Source organism: Leptonychotes weddellii, chromosome 8, assembly GCF_054177405.1.
Source record: "Leptonychotes weddellii isolate Sample4059 chromosome 8, ASM5417740v2, whole genome shotgun sequence".
Taxonomy (NCBI): Eukaryota; Metazoa; Chordata; class Mammalia; order Carnivora; family Phocidae; genus Leptonychotes; species Leptonychotes weddellii.
In genome coordinates this window covers 10,261,336-10,274,768 of record NC_138376.1, presented here as the reverse complement: position 1 = coordinate 10,274,768, position 13,433 = coordinate 10,261,336, and positions in this window count along the sequence as shown.

Sequence of the window (13,433 nt, the reverse complement as noted above, 5' to 3'; positions counted from 1 at the left end):
GCTCAGGTCTTGATCTCAGGGTTGTGAGTTCAAGCCCTGTGTTGGGCTCCACACTGGGCTTGGAATCTACTTAAGAAAAAAAAATTGGGGCGCCTGGGTGGCTCAGTCGTTGAGCGTCTGCCTTCGGCTCAGGTCATGATCCCAGGGTCCTGGGATCGAGCCCCGCATCGGGCTCCCTGCTCGGCGGGAAGCCCACTTCTCCCTCTCCCACTCCCCCTGCTTGTGTTCCTGCTCTCGCTGTCTCTCTCTCTGTCAAATAAATAAATAAAAAATCTTTTAAAAAAAGAAAAAAAAATTTTTACCTTTTTTGAGGTCACCTTGTTGCTGGCATCAGCTATATATTTACCATGTGAACCTGGGAGCTAGAGGAAACCAATTTTGGGAGAGTAGAGGGTAGAGAATGAAGCAGCCACACGGAGGTCAGAGGCCAAGGACAGAGAAAAGCTGTGACAGTGGGAGTCCCTGGTTCTGATGCTCCTGGTAACTGTCCCCCATCCTACTGCAGGATGACACAAGGTACCCCCAAGATCTTCACTGTAAATCCCCATTCTTACTAAAGCTGGTTTTCTGCTACTTGTTGCCCAAGGATTCCTATGGTGTGTCTCCACCTGGACTATGAGCTCTGTGAATGGGGGGTGGAGTGGGGTGGTCCCATTCACACTTGTATGCCAAACAAATGGATATGCAATAAAGACCAAACATCTGAGAATCCTTAGAAGACATGCAAAATAGGAGGTTTTTTGAGAAAGAGTCTGGGAATGGAAGTCAAATCCTGTGCAACCATTTTGTCTCCACTACTACACAACTGTGACCATACACAATTTACTGAACCTCTCAGGGCCTCTATTTTGTCCTAGAAAGACCATAACAAACATAACATAATGGAAGAGAACAGAACATAAAACATAACATTAAGTGGTTGGCAAACATTGGAAAGACACTTTTATTATTTCCCCTGTGTTCCCCATATTTTGTAAACTTTTATCTGAAACAAACTTCATATGTAAACTCATTTTCCCATAAGATAACCAGTGTTACCACACTTAGCAAATATCATTCCAGTAAGAGCTAAAAACACACACACACACACACACACACAACAAACCCTTAGCATTTCACTTATGCTGTGCCCTCCTCCCCCAGAAAAATGATGCAGTTTCTGTTAGACTTCCTGACAGATTGAAAAGAGCTTCAGGACTCCCATTACCACACTTAAGGACGGGAGCCCTCCAGACATCCTGGGTGGAAAACATTTCACCTGATGACTGATAAACTCTAAAGTTAAATTATTCTGATAACTTAACAGATGCCTGGAAATCAGCACAAAGATGGGACCTAAAGGAAGCAGGCTGTACACCTTTGAGAAAGTGGAAAACTGGGATGCTTTTGGTTTTCAGCAGTTTTGAAAGTTGAATACCACTTTCAAATACACTGCCATTGTTGTGCAGGTAACATTTGCAGGCCACTAAACTATTCTCTTGTCTTCATCTGCATTTATAACATTTACTGGGTGTCTCCTATGTGCATACTAAATACTTTTTTTTTTTAAGATTTTATTTTTAAGCAATCTCTACATCCAACTCAGGACTCAGATTTACAACGCCAAGATCAAGTGTCACATGCTCTATTGCTTGGGCCAGCCAGGTGTCCCTAAGTACTTTTCATCTATTGTCTCAATTACCCGTCCCTTCCCTGCCAGAGCCTTGTATGGTAGGCACTGATAAGGTACTAATATGTCATCATCCCCATTTTTCAGACAAAGGAATTGAGGCGCTAAGGGTAGAGCTAGGACGACACCCAGACCGCCTAATACCAATCCTGAGTGTCTAACCATAATGCGACATGGCTCCTCAGCATCCCCATAGGGGATGGGATGGGAGCCCTCCAGAATGGGTGACCAGCCATTAGGTGACTCTGTTTGAAATCCTCAGTGGCATCCGTATTAAATTCCCCATGTTGTTGCCACAGTTACCACAACCTTGAAATTTATTCTTTCATGGTTCAGAAGGCAAGAAGTTCAAAACCAAAGTGTCTGTGGGGTTGGTTCCCTCTGGAGGCTCTGTCCCCTAGGCCCCCGTGGCTGCTGACAATCCTCCGTGTTCCTCTGCCCATATCTCCAGTCTCTGCCCTCTTCCTTCAGGTTCACATGTGACTCTGTGTCTCTGTGTCTCTGCCTCTTATAAGGACCCCTGTCATGGGATTTAGGGCCCAGCCAATTCAGGACCATCTCATCATGGGATCCTTACCTCCATGACATCTGCAAAGACCCTTTTGCCAAATAAGATCACATTCATGGGTACCGGGGTTTAGGACTCAGACACATCTTTGGGGGGACAACCCCCTGCAACTTCCAATGACCTCCACCCTTGACTATTTCATGAGTCTTATTTTCCCCACAATCCCACAGTTCTTCACCAGAGGATGGTGGTAACTCTTACATCCCAAAATTTAGACTATGGAAAATCTGTTACCGCAATTACATAGATGTTATCAATTTTTAAAAAAATATTTTATTTAGGGTCACCTGGGTGGCTCAGTGGTTAAGCGTCTGCCTTCAGCTCAGGTCATGATCACAGGGTCCTGGGATCGAGCCCCGCATCGGGCTCCCTGCTCAGCAGGAGGCCTGCTTCTTCCTCTCCCACTTTCCCTGTTTGTGTTCCCTCTCTCGCTGTGTCTCTCTGTGTCAAATAAAGAAATAAAATCTTTAAAAAAATAAATAAATAAAAATAAGATTTTATTTCTTTATTTGACAGAGAGAGAGCACAAGCAGGGGGAGCATCAGAGGGAGAGGGAGAAGCAAGCTCCCCACTGAGCAGAGAATCCGATGTGGGGCTCTATTCCAGGACCCTGGGATCATGACCTGAGCCAAAGGCAGATGCTTAATGGACTAAGCCACCCAGGCCCCCGTTATCAATTTTTTTTTTTTAAGAAAAAGGAAAACGGGAATGGAGAAAATATTATAGGATGGCAGAAGACACAGAAGAATTGTTTTTCCAATTAACACTTGCTTAGAACTCTTGTGGGTCAAGCACTATACCAGGTGCCAGTCCAAAAACAGATGTAGTGCCTTCCCTAGGGGAGCTGTGGGTCAGCTCAGGGTGAAAGACTCAGGACAATCACAGTCGATGAGACAAGCGCCATCAGGTGCACACAAAGGCCTATGGGGTCACAGAGAAAGGAACCTTAATGCTCCCCAGGGTCAGGGAGAGGCTTCCACGGAGCAGGTGACATTTGAGCTGGGTCCTGAAAGATGAGTGGGAGCGTGCCCAGGCAGGAAGGAGCCCGGGAAGGGCATTTCAGGCAAAGGACAGAACAGGAGCAGAGCTCCAGATGCTGGAAGTTGACAAGTGCAGCAAACAAGGAGCCCTTCATTCTTTGGGCCTCATTTCCATCCTGTCAGTCTCTGCTCAAAACCTTCACCAACTTCTCATTATTTAAGACCTACAACCCCAAGCCTTCATTTTGAATCCCAGCCCTCAGTTATCCAGCTCCAACAACTTCTTCCCAACACAAAGCTTGCACTTGCAGCCCTCATGTCCCCTGTCTGTACCTTCCATGGAGAGCCACACTCCTGCCCACAGGTTCTTGCTGGCACACTCACATGGAGGACACCCCCCAAGACCCCCTCCAGCTACAGAAGTCCAGCCATTCTTGGCGAAGCCGCTCATTTGCCAAACTTCCATAAAACCACCTTTAGCTATTAACATCTAAAGGCTATTCTTCAGGCTCAAAAAATTGGCCTTCAGGGCGCCTGGGTGGCTCAGTTGGTTAAGCGACTGCCTTCGGCTCAGGTCGTGATCCTGGAGTCCCGGGATCGAGTCCCACATCAGGCTCCCTGCTCGGCAGGGGGTCTGCTTCTCCCTCTGCCCTCTTCCCTCTTGTGCTCTCTGTCTCTCATTCTCTCTCTCTCAAATAAATAAATAAAATCTTTAAAAAAAAAAAAAAAATTGGCCTTCACACGTCAAGGTGTATCTGGAGGGTGGTGCTGTAGTATCATTCCAAGGAGACTCATGTCGACCATTGTCAACCCCAGGAAGCCAAAGAATATGTTTGTCTTTGAGATGAATGACAAGGAGAAAGGGGGTGGCGATGGCATAAAGAGGACACAGACCTGGGGCGCCTGGGCGGCTCCGTGGGTTGAGCATCCAACTCGATTTTGGCTGAGGGGGTCTTGATCTCAGGGTTGTGAGTTCAAGCCCCGCATTGGGTGTTGGGCGTGGAGCCTTCTTAAAAAAAAAAAAAAAATAGGACACAGGTCTGTCATTCCTCATCCACATTTCTGAAATTCAAGAAGCTCCCCAAACCACGAGTTAATTCGTAACCCACTGGCTGTCAAGGGCTGACTAGGACTGATGTGAGCCTATGAATAGCCTTTACCTCATTCAGTGTGCAATCCATCCCTTTGGCCGCAGATTTAATAAGATGCCTGATTACAGGGGCGCCTGGGTGGCTCAGTCGTTAAGCGTATGCCTTCGGCTCGGGTCATGATCCCAGAGTCCTGGGATCGAGCCCCACATCAGTCTCCCTGCTCAGCGGGAAGCCTGCTTCTCCCTCTCCCATTCCCCCTGCTTGCGTTCCCTCTCTCGCTGTGTCTCTCTCTGTCAAATAAATAAAATCTTTAAAAAAAAAAAAAAAGATGCCTGATTACACAATGCCGCAAGACTCTCGGCGAGGGGTGTTAGGTAATATTCTGTGTCCTGAAACCCATTTGGCCCCGAGGATTTTGGATGTGGCACTGTGGGCCAGTGGTTGCTACGATCCTGCCGCAGGTGTTTTTAATGACCGCGTTCTCTGGGGCTGCGTTTATTCTTCGCTTGAGCTCAACTGGCTCGGCCTGGTTATGGTCGTTGAAAAATCTTTGTCGGGGCAGGTAAAATCACCAGCCTGGGGCAAGGGAAACGAGCCAAGTCAGCTGGAGAGAGGAGTCTAGCACGTGGCCTAATTCCTCCCCTTCTCTGGGTCTCAGCCTTATCCATCATGGTCCACCAGAGACCACAGATCAGCAAGGACGCATCACGACGGGTGCAGATTGAATCACAGTGAAGACAAGCTCTAGGACTTGAAGCCTCCACCTTCTGGCCCTGCCTCGCATCCCCGCCAGACTCCTTGGGTCTGCACGTACTCTCACAGCCTCATTAGAACTACGGAAACACTCTGAAGCTCAGCCACTTGGGAAGAGCCTCCTGATATCAGCAGTCCCCTTCTCCGACCGCTGGGAGACCCCTTACATACATATATGCACGCATGCACGCACATGCACGCACGCGCACTCAGAACAGCACCTGTTGTTTTTGAGCCTGGGTCTGTAGGCCTATGTCCCAATTCTTCTCCTTGCTAGATATGTGAATTGGAACAACCTCACTCATTCTCTCTTGCATCATCATTTAAATGGTCATAAGTACAATAATTGCCTCTGACCCTGCTTTTCAGGGTCAGATCATAGAATAGATAGGATAGCCCCTGGAAGCAGTAGAATGATACACAAATGTCATCCTTGTTTTTATTACTTTTAAGGTCAGAATATTACTTATAGAAGAATACTGATTTGTTAAGACAACACTTCCCAAATGTAATATCATAATAGCATAATGTTTCAGAAGATGGCCTGCTGTTAAAATTGAACAATGATGGGGCGCCTGGGTGGATCAGTTCGTTAAGCATCTGCCTTTGGTTCAGGTCATGATCCTGGGGATCCTGGGATCGAGCCCGCATTGGGCTCCCTGCTCAGTGGGAGTCTACATCTCTCTCTCACTCTGCCCCTCCGCCCTGTCTGTGCTCTCTCTCTCTCACTCTATCTCAAATAAATAAATAAGATCCTTAAAAAAAAAAAACAAAACTGAATAATGACAATCTTTCTCACTCTCCAGGATAAAAGCTCAATCAGCGACAGAATTGTATCAATACTACATTTAGCCATCAATTAGATTATTCTTAAACATCGGGGTCCAAGTCCACCTATCCTCACAGTCATATGAGTCAGATGAGACCTGATTTAAAACTATTAAGTATTTCATTTTGTCCTGAAAGAATTACTCTTTGGGGCCATTTCACAAAGAACATCTTGCCAGAAAAGATGCTGAGTGCTGTGGACATACAGATGAATGGGGCACCATTCCCGTATTCTAGAAGCTGGGTGGTGGGAGAGAGTTCTTATGAAAGTAAATGGGTTAATAAGCAGTTGCAATAAAATAAAAATAAAAATAAAATCAGAGACACTCATACCTATGTGTACAGGTCTTTCCTGGGCACAAAGGAGGAAGTGTTGTCCAATTCTTGGGGAGAGAGTGTGGATTCAAGAAATGCTTCATGGAGAAAATGACACCCAGGCCAAGACTTAGAAAACATTGAGTAATACAATATTTCCCCATTTCCTGGATTCTCTCTGGGGAGGGCTAGCTCTTGGATTTACCAAATGGCATGTTCTTTAACAGGATTCCAATTCTGTATTTCACTTTGAGGTGAGATCAAGAGTCAGATGCTCAACCAACTGAGCCCCCCAGGTGCCCTGTATTTCACTTTGAAATTCAAGATTTGCTGAGTAGAAATCCCATTACCAGAGAGCCTCACAGTCTGAGCTCCAGCCAGACTGTAACAGAGAGTGGACGGAGAAAGATTAATTAAGGCAGTTGGGTTTGAAAGAACAAATGAATCTGACATACCAACATGACAAATGTGTGTGAGCCCAACACTAATTAGCAATAAAAAAATACTTATCTTCTAAATACACAAAGCACATATTTTCAGTGACAACTCATTCTACTCTTAATCCCCACGTAAACATGTAGGTCAAAGAATGCTTGGGTCAAATTGGTGCTTTTCTTTCTCCGTATCCACATGGGTTTCACTAACTAGCCCGCAAGTGAGGGGAAGCTAGTCTGTATGGGCCCATTTGGGGAAAATGCTCATTTACAAACAGGCAGATACCAACTCTCCACTCATTAAGCTATCTGTAAATGTGCGAAAAATCCAAAGGCAAATTAGTATTTATATACTTATTCCTCTGCATTTTCGCCCTTTCCGTTTTAAGGTAGAATGATTTATTTGATCCCTCTTTTAAAGGCCAAAGAGTTTGTACTCAGTCTGGAGTGAACAAAACAGGCCTGCTTCCAGGGAGAGTGCTGAGAGAGCCCCAACTCTGGGTCTACCCAACCAGGTCACAAATTGATTAATTATTCAGGGATTCCCCTGTGTGTTGAGTCCTGGCAGGCAATGTATACTGGTCCTTCCTCAGGGAGACCTTCCCTTACCACATTTTCAAAAAGAACAACCCCCCACATACATTCTTTGCCCTTATCCTGCTTGATTTTTCATCATCACATTTATCATTGCCTAACTTTATAGTATAAATATTTTTTTAAATTTTATCTTCTCCACTACTGTGAAAGCTCCATGTGACAGAGGCTTTGAGAGTTTTATTTAATTCTGTAAATCCAGTGCATAGAATAATGTTTGGCCTATAGTAGATGCTCAGTAAGTACTTATAAAATGAGGGAATGAATGAATGACAAGCCAAACAGCCACGGGCCCTCTGAGATTCAAGTCTTTCTGTTTGCCGCTGGCTGTGAACTCAAGAGACACTGTTTAAAGATGACTCTGGGCCAATCCCCAGCCTTGATACTTAATATCAAGATCCTTGATATCAAGGACCAAGTATCCTCAGTGGGGGTCCTCTAAAAAAGTGTTTCAGGGAGGAGCCACCCTTCACTCTGTGGGGAGGTACTAGCCCATGGCTAGAGCTTCAGATAAACATAAGAAAAATCAAATTGAGTTCAAGACTCTCAGAGAGGCTTGGAAGAGAATGCCTATAATACAGAGGAGGGAGGAGGCTTTGGGGGTAGGGTTGAATCAGCAAGCCTTGTCAGGACATGATTTTCAACTTTCCACCCACAGACACTTTGGGTTGGCTAGAGAACTCTTGCTAAATCCCAATGACCTGTGCCTACAATTTGATTATTGTTCTCTTTCTCTTTCTTCTCCTCTTACTCCCTTCTTGTTATTCCACCTTGTACACTGTGTCTAGGATGTCTGGAACTATGAGGCATATTCTGTGAGGGATGGTTGATCAACTAGAGGCAAACACTTACTCCTGTAAACTACTGCAGTTGACCTTTGTAGGTTACATTCCCAGCGTCATTTCCCAGTCCCTTTCCTATAGGCCCTGGGTCTGGGCTGGCCACCGAGGATCAAGTCTAAAGGAGAGGTTTGTGAGGTAGGGTAAGCAAATCAGCCTATTCCCTCCCCCTAGCCACACAGATTGGTTCAGGCCAATGAGCTTTGAGGAGACATTGCTGGGGATTTGGGAAAATGACATCTTCTAGTTCTTTGAGGGATACCCTTTGTCAACAAATGTGAAGAGGGAGGTAGCCTAGGGGTTACAGGCCGCCATCTTGTGACCCTAAGGTAAGCCAGCCTTGAAATAAAGAATAACCACAAAAGACACATGGGAGAGAATGAAATATACAGGATCTTTGGTGACATTACTGAGCTAAAGGAAGCTTGCTGAGCTCCAGGTTTTTCAGTAGATGCAAGTCAGTATATTCCACTTATTATTTAAGTCAGCTTGAGCTGTTGTTGAAACTGATAACTGTCTAACTCATACATTGCTTCTGATTCTTTTTCCCAATTGAAGGTGAATTGGGAGAGTTTGTCTTAAAAAGTGAACTCAAGGGAAGATAAATGTTGTTTTGTTTCCCCAGCTTTTATTATAAATGAACTATTTAGTTTTATGACTTGTTTGGAATGAAATCCTCTACACTTAACTATTTTGGGATCAGAAAGAGATCTGGAACTTAGAAACTGAAATACCCCACTCATAAACTGACAATCAGATGTCTTATGCCAAAATATTCTTCAGCATTAACTGGAACTTATAAAATGTTTGAAAAATGGCTATCTAGAGAAATTAAATATGTCAGGGATGAAAACGGCATTTATTTACACTCTTTCCTTATACTGGTTGAAATGTTTCTAATTGAGACATGTGGAATGTTTGAGATGGAAAAGACATTAGGCAATATGGTACAGCAGTTAAGAATAAAGCTGATTCGCTCAAGGTCAATCTTGGGCAAATTAGTTAACCTCATTTTAGAAGATGTTATTGATGGCCTACCCAACATTCATGTCCCTAATTCCTCTTTCCTGACAGACTCCTGATTTTGTTCTCCTTCATGTAGCCAGTGTGACTCAGGGAAGGCTAACTACAACTTCTCTAGCTCTGGATGTGGATCTGGATTCATCTGAACCAATCAAAGTGGTTTTATCCTGCTCTTCAGTTCATTATGCATCATACAGACCAGACCAATAAGACACAAGGGGATTGGTGGGGCGCCTGGGTGGCTCAGTTGGTTAAGCGTCTGCCTTTGGCTCAGGTCATGATCCCAGAGTCCCAGGATTGAGCCCCGAGTCGGGCTCCCTGCTCAGCGGGGAGTCTGCTTCTCCCTCTTCCCCTCAACCTGCTCATGCTCTGTCTCTCTCTCTCTCAAATAAATGAATAAATAAAATCTTTAAAAAAAAAAAAAAAAGACACAAGGGGATTGGCCCAGAGTTTCTAGGACAGTTCCTTTAAGACAATTTCCAGAAACAATTCTCTCCCATAGGCTTAACATGAAGAGGAACAAAGCAAGAAGCTCTGACTGCTGCTGACAACCAACCTTCAACCCCGAGGTCAACCCTCAACCCTGAGGTGACCCAGCCTTAAAATGAAGTCCACACTGCTGATGGCAGAGCAGAGAGGTAGAAAGAACTTGGGTCAGGGTGCCTGGGTGGCTCAGTCAGTTAAGCATCTGACTCTTGATTTCAGCTCAGGTCATGCTCTCAACGTTGTGGATTGGGCCCTGCATCAGGCTCCGCACTGAGCATGGAGCCTGCTTGGGGTTCTCTCTCTCCAACTCCCTCTGGCCCTCCTCCCAGCTCTCCTAAAAACAAAACAAAAAATGAAAACCAAACAAACAAACAAAAAAAGAAAGAACTTGGGTCTTTGAAGTCATTCCAATGGACTTAAGACCAATCAACTCTAAAGCCCATCCTGTCCTTGGACATCCTGTGAGCTGTGTGAGTCAATAAATGTCCTTATTGCTTGAGCCACTTTGAATGGGGTTTGCCATTACTTGCAGCCAAAAGCATACTCACTGTTAAGCCCATTAAATCCCATCTAGGGATATGGGGGATATAAGGATGTTGGGAGGAGTAAATCTGCTAGTTCATGCAAAGTGCTTAGCATAATGTCTGGATCATATAAGTGCTCAATCAATGGTCACTATTATTATCTAATCTCTATTTTCTTTTTTTAGGATTTTATTTATTTATTTGAGAGAGAGCACGAGCAGGGGGAAGGGAAGAGGAAGAAGCAGACTCCCCGCTGAGCAGGGAGCCTGAGGCGGGGCTCGATCCCCAGGACCCTAGGATCATGACCTGAGCTGAAGGCAGAGGCTTAACCTGCTGAGCCACCCAGGCACCTGCTACTCCTTTTTCAAACACAGTTTTCTGGACCATTCTAAAGCCCAGACATCATTCCTAGACCTGGCCCCTTTGGGAGTAATAGGACTTCCCCATGCTTCCACCTCCATATACTGTCATTCACCCTCCTAAGGAGCTGGGCCAGTCTAGGAAAAGTATGCAAAAATTCAACTCAGACTGACAGTGTCCTGAGCAATCCAAAAACACACTTGGTAGGGAAGGGTGATCCCACTGCACCTGCAGAAGGCCCAGGAACAAACATGCTGATCTCTGGGCCTGCTCCTTCTTCTGTCTGCCAAGACCCTTAGGTGTTCTTGGCTCCCTGACATTAAAGCCACAAAGGCCAGCTCTGTTCACTATGGTGGTGTCAGAAAGCAGGTCATCTTTTCTCCCTGTCCTGGGCCCTTTTCCTTGACTGGTGAGATGTTGTTCCTACCTCCCCACTGGGCCCCAACTCACCCTAATGTTTGGCACTTCCCCATCTCCCCATACCCTTCAGCTGCTCACACCCTGCTTTCTGGAAGGGACCTAATGAGTTCCATCCCACTGAGCTGCAAATGATGAATCAGGAGGACAGTGAAAGAAATGAATTGTGTACCTTGGCACCATGCACCTGAAGACACCTCCACCTGTCATCCAGCTTTTCTTACATGTCTCTGGGGGGGAGATGCAGCCAGACCTAGTCACCAGCCGCAGTACAAGATTATGGTGGGAATCATGCCAGTCTCCTGGCATATGAAGATATCTTAATTTCCACCAATAGGACTCATTCCCTACTCTTGGTAGCATTTTGAGCTTCCCGGTCACCCTGGTAACAGGAAGTCTCCCTAGAACTATTACCTACTAAGCTGATTCAGCTCATACCTTAGGAACCATCAGAAATAACACAGGCATGATAGAGCTATTGCAAGAGTGAGCTGAGATCATGCATGGAACGAGAAACCAGAATGTCTCAAGGCAGGCTGCCCAAAGCCAAGTTCATCATTCCCTCCCTACCCCAACTGGGGAGTCCTCCTGGGTTCCCCTTGCTCTGCAGACCAAGGCAAGCCCTGCCCATCCAGTCACCCAGGTCACTTCTGCCTCATTGCTGTCCCTTCCTCACCCACACCCATTAATAATAACTATAGTGACAATGACACAGTTGAGCAATATTGAGCATGAGGCCAGCACAGCCTCTGGAGTTAGGCAGACCAGGAATTGAACCCCAACTCCACCACTTAGAAGTGGCATGACCCCAGGGGGGCCTGGGTGGCTCAGTCAGTTGAGCATTCGACTCTTGGTTTCGGCTCAGGTCATGATCTCATAGGTCGTCAGATCGAGCCCCATGTTGGGCTCCACAGTCAGTGGGGAGTCTGCTTGAGTTTCTCTCCCTCTGCCCCTCCCCCCATTCATGCTCTCTCTCTCTCTCTCATAAATAAATAAATCTTAAAAAAAATATTTAAGAAGTGGCATGACCCCTCTGAGTCTGTTTCCTGTAAAATCGGAATAAAAATAGTCCCTACTATTTTTAAGATGTCATAATGATGTCATAATGATGTCATAAGGTGTCATAATTATTAAATTTGTCATGCAAACACTCAAAAGTGGTTGTTATTAACACGCTGTTCTCTTGTCCTCCTGAGAACCCTATAATGATTATTAATCTCATTTTATAGACAAGAAAACTGAGGAAACCAGGAAGTATGTGACCCGCTGACATCCTCACAGCCTATGAGAGACAGAGCAGGGATTTCCAGGCATGGGCCCAGTTACAACATTTGTGGGACCCAGTCAAGATGAAAATGGGGGGACCCCCTATTCAAAAATGACTAAGAATTTCAAAACACAACAGCAAAGGAGCAAACCAAACTTGGGGCCCTTTGAAGTCTCACACCCACAAAGCTGGCCCTTCTCCATTCTCCGAGTGGTCCGGTCCTGTTGATTCAACCTTCTGCTGGATTCTGTCCTTTCTTTCACTCCCATTGCCCTGGTTCCAGCTCTCAACAGCTCATACCTGCCAACGTCATCAGCCTCTTAACTGCTTTTTCTGGGTCTCAGTCTTGTCCCTGACAACCCATCAACCCATCAGATAATTCTGCTATCAGAATTATCTTCCCCAGAAAACAGCTCTAATTACACCCTCCTCTCTAGATATGATCTCATTGCTACCCCTTGCTTAATAGCATAAAATCCAAGTCCCTTAGGGCAGCATTCAAGACCTTTGACAATATGGCCTTTGTCGGACCATCTCCATCACACATTCTTCAGAACTGCCATTCCAGGTCATTCCCACTCCTTATGCAACCCTGCACTTGCCTCCTTTGGAATTCTTGCTGGAGCTGGTTTGCTCTCCACCAAGACTATCCCTCAGTTATCTTTGCCTATTGTAATCTCACTACCTTTGAAAGACCAGCTCCCGTGCTCCCTCCACCACAGAATCTTGTCTGACTTTCCCAGTTGGAATCAATTTCTCCTTCCCCTGGGCTTCTGTTGGATGACTTTACACGAGTTATCACAATTCACCTTGTGTTAGGGCTAGCATGTGTCCAGGCCTTTGAAATGAAGCTGACTTGGATTCATATGGCAGCCTGGGCCATTCTGGCCAGGGGAATCCAGCAAGTTACTCCATGGCTCTAAGTGGGAATAATCAGGATTGGCTATGATGATACAGTTAGAGTATTGTCTAAGGACTGGATCACAAAAGTCGTTATTGTCTCCTCGCCCTTGGTAGGAACGACTCCTCACTCATCCCCTTCAGTGCCTCAGCCAAGGTCTCTCCATGGTAACTACCTAATACTAGTTTCCCTGACGAACTAACCTACCTATATAATTTTCCAAGAGCCCACCCTACGCATGCCTCCACTTAATACTTTCAATGCCCACACCAGCAAAAACCTATGCAGGGTGCCTGTTCTAAATAAAATCCTTATCTACCCCCATTAATTAATACTTGTGTTTCGTTTTTAACATGGGGACTGGTTTCTATTAGCATCCCCAGA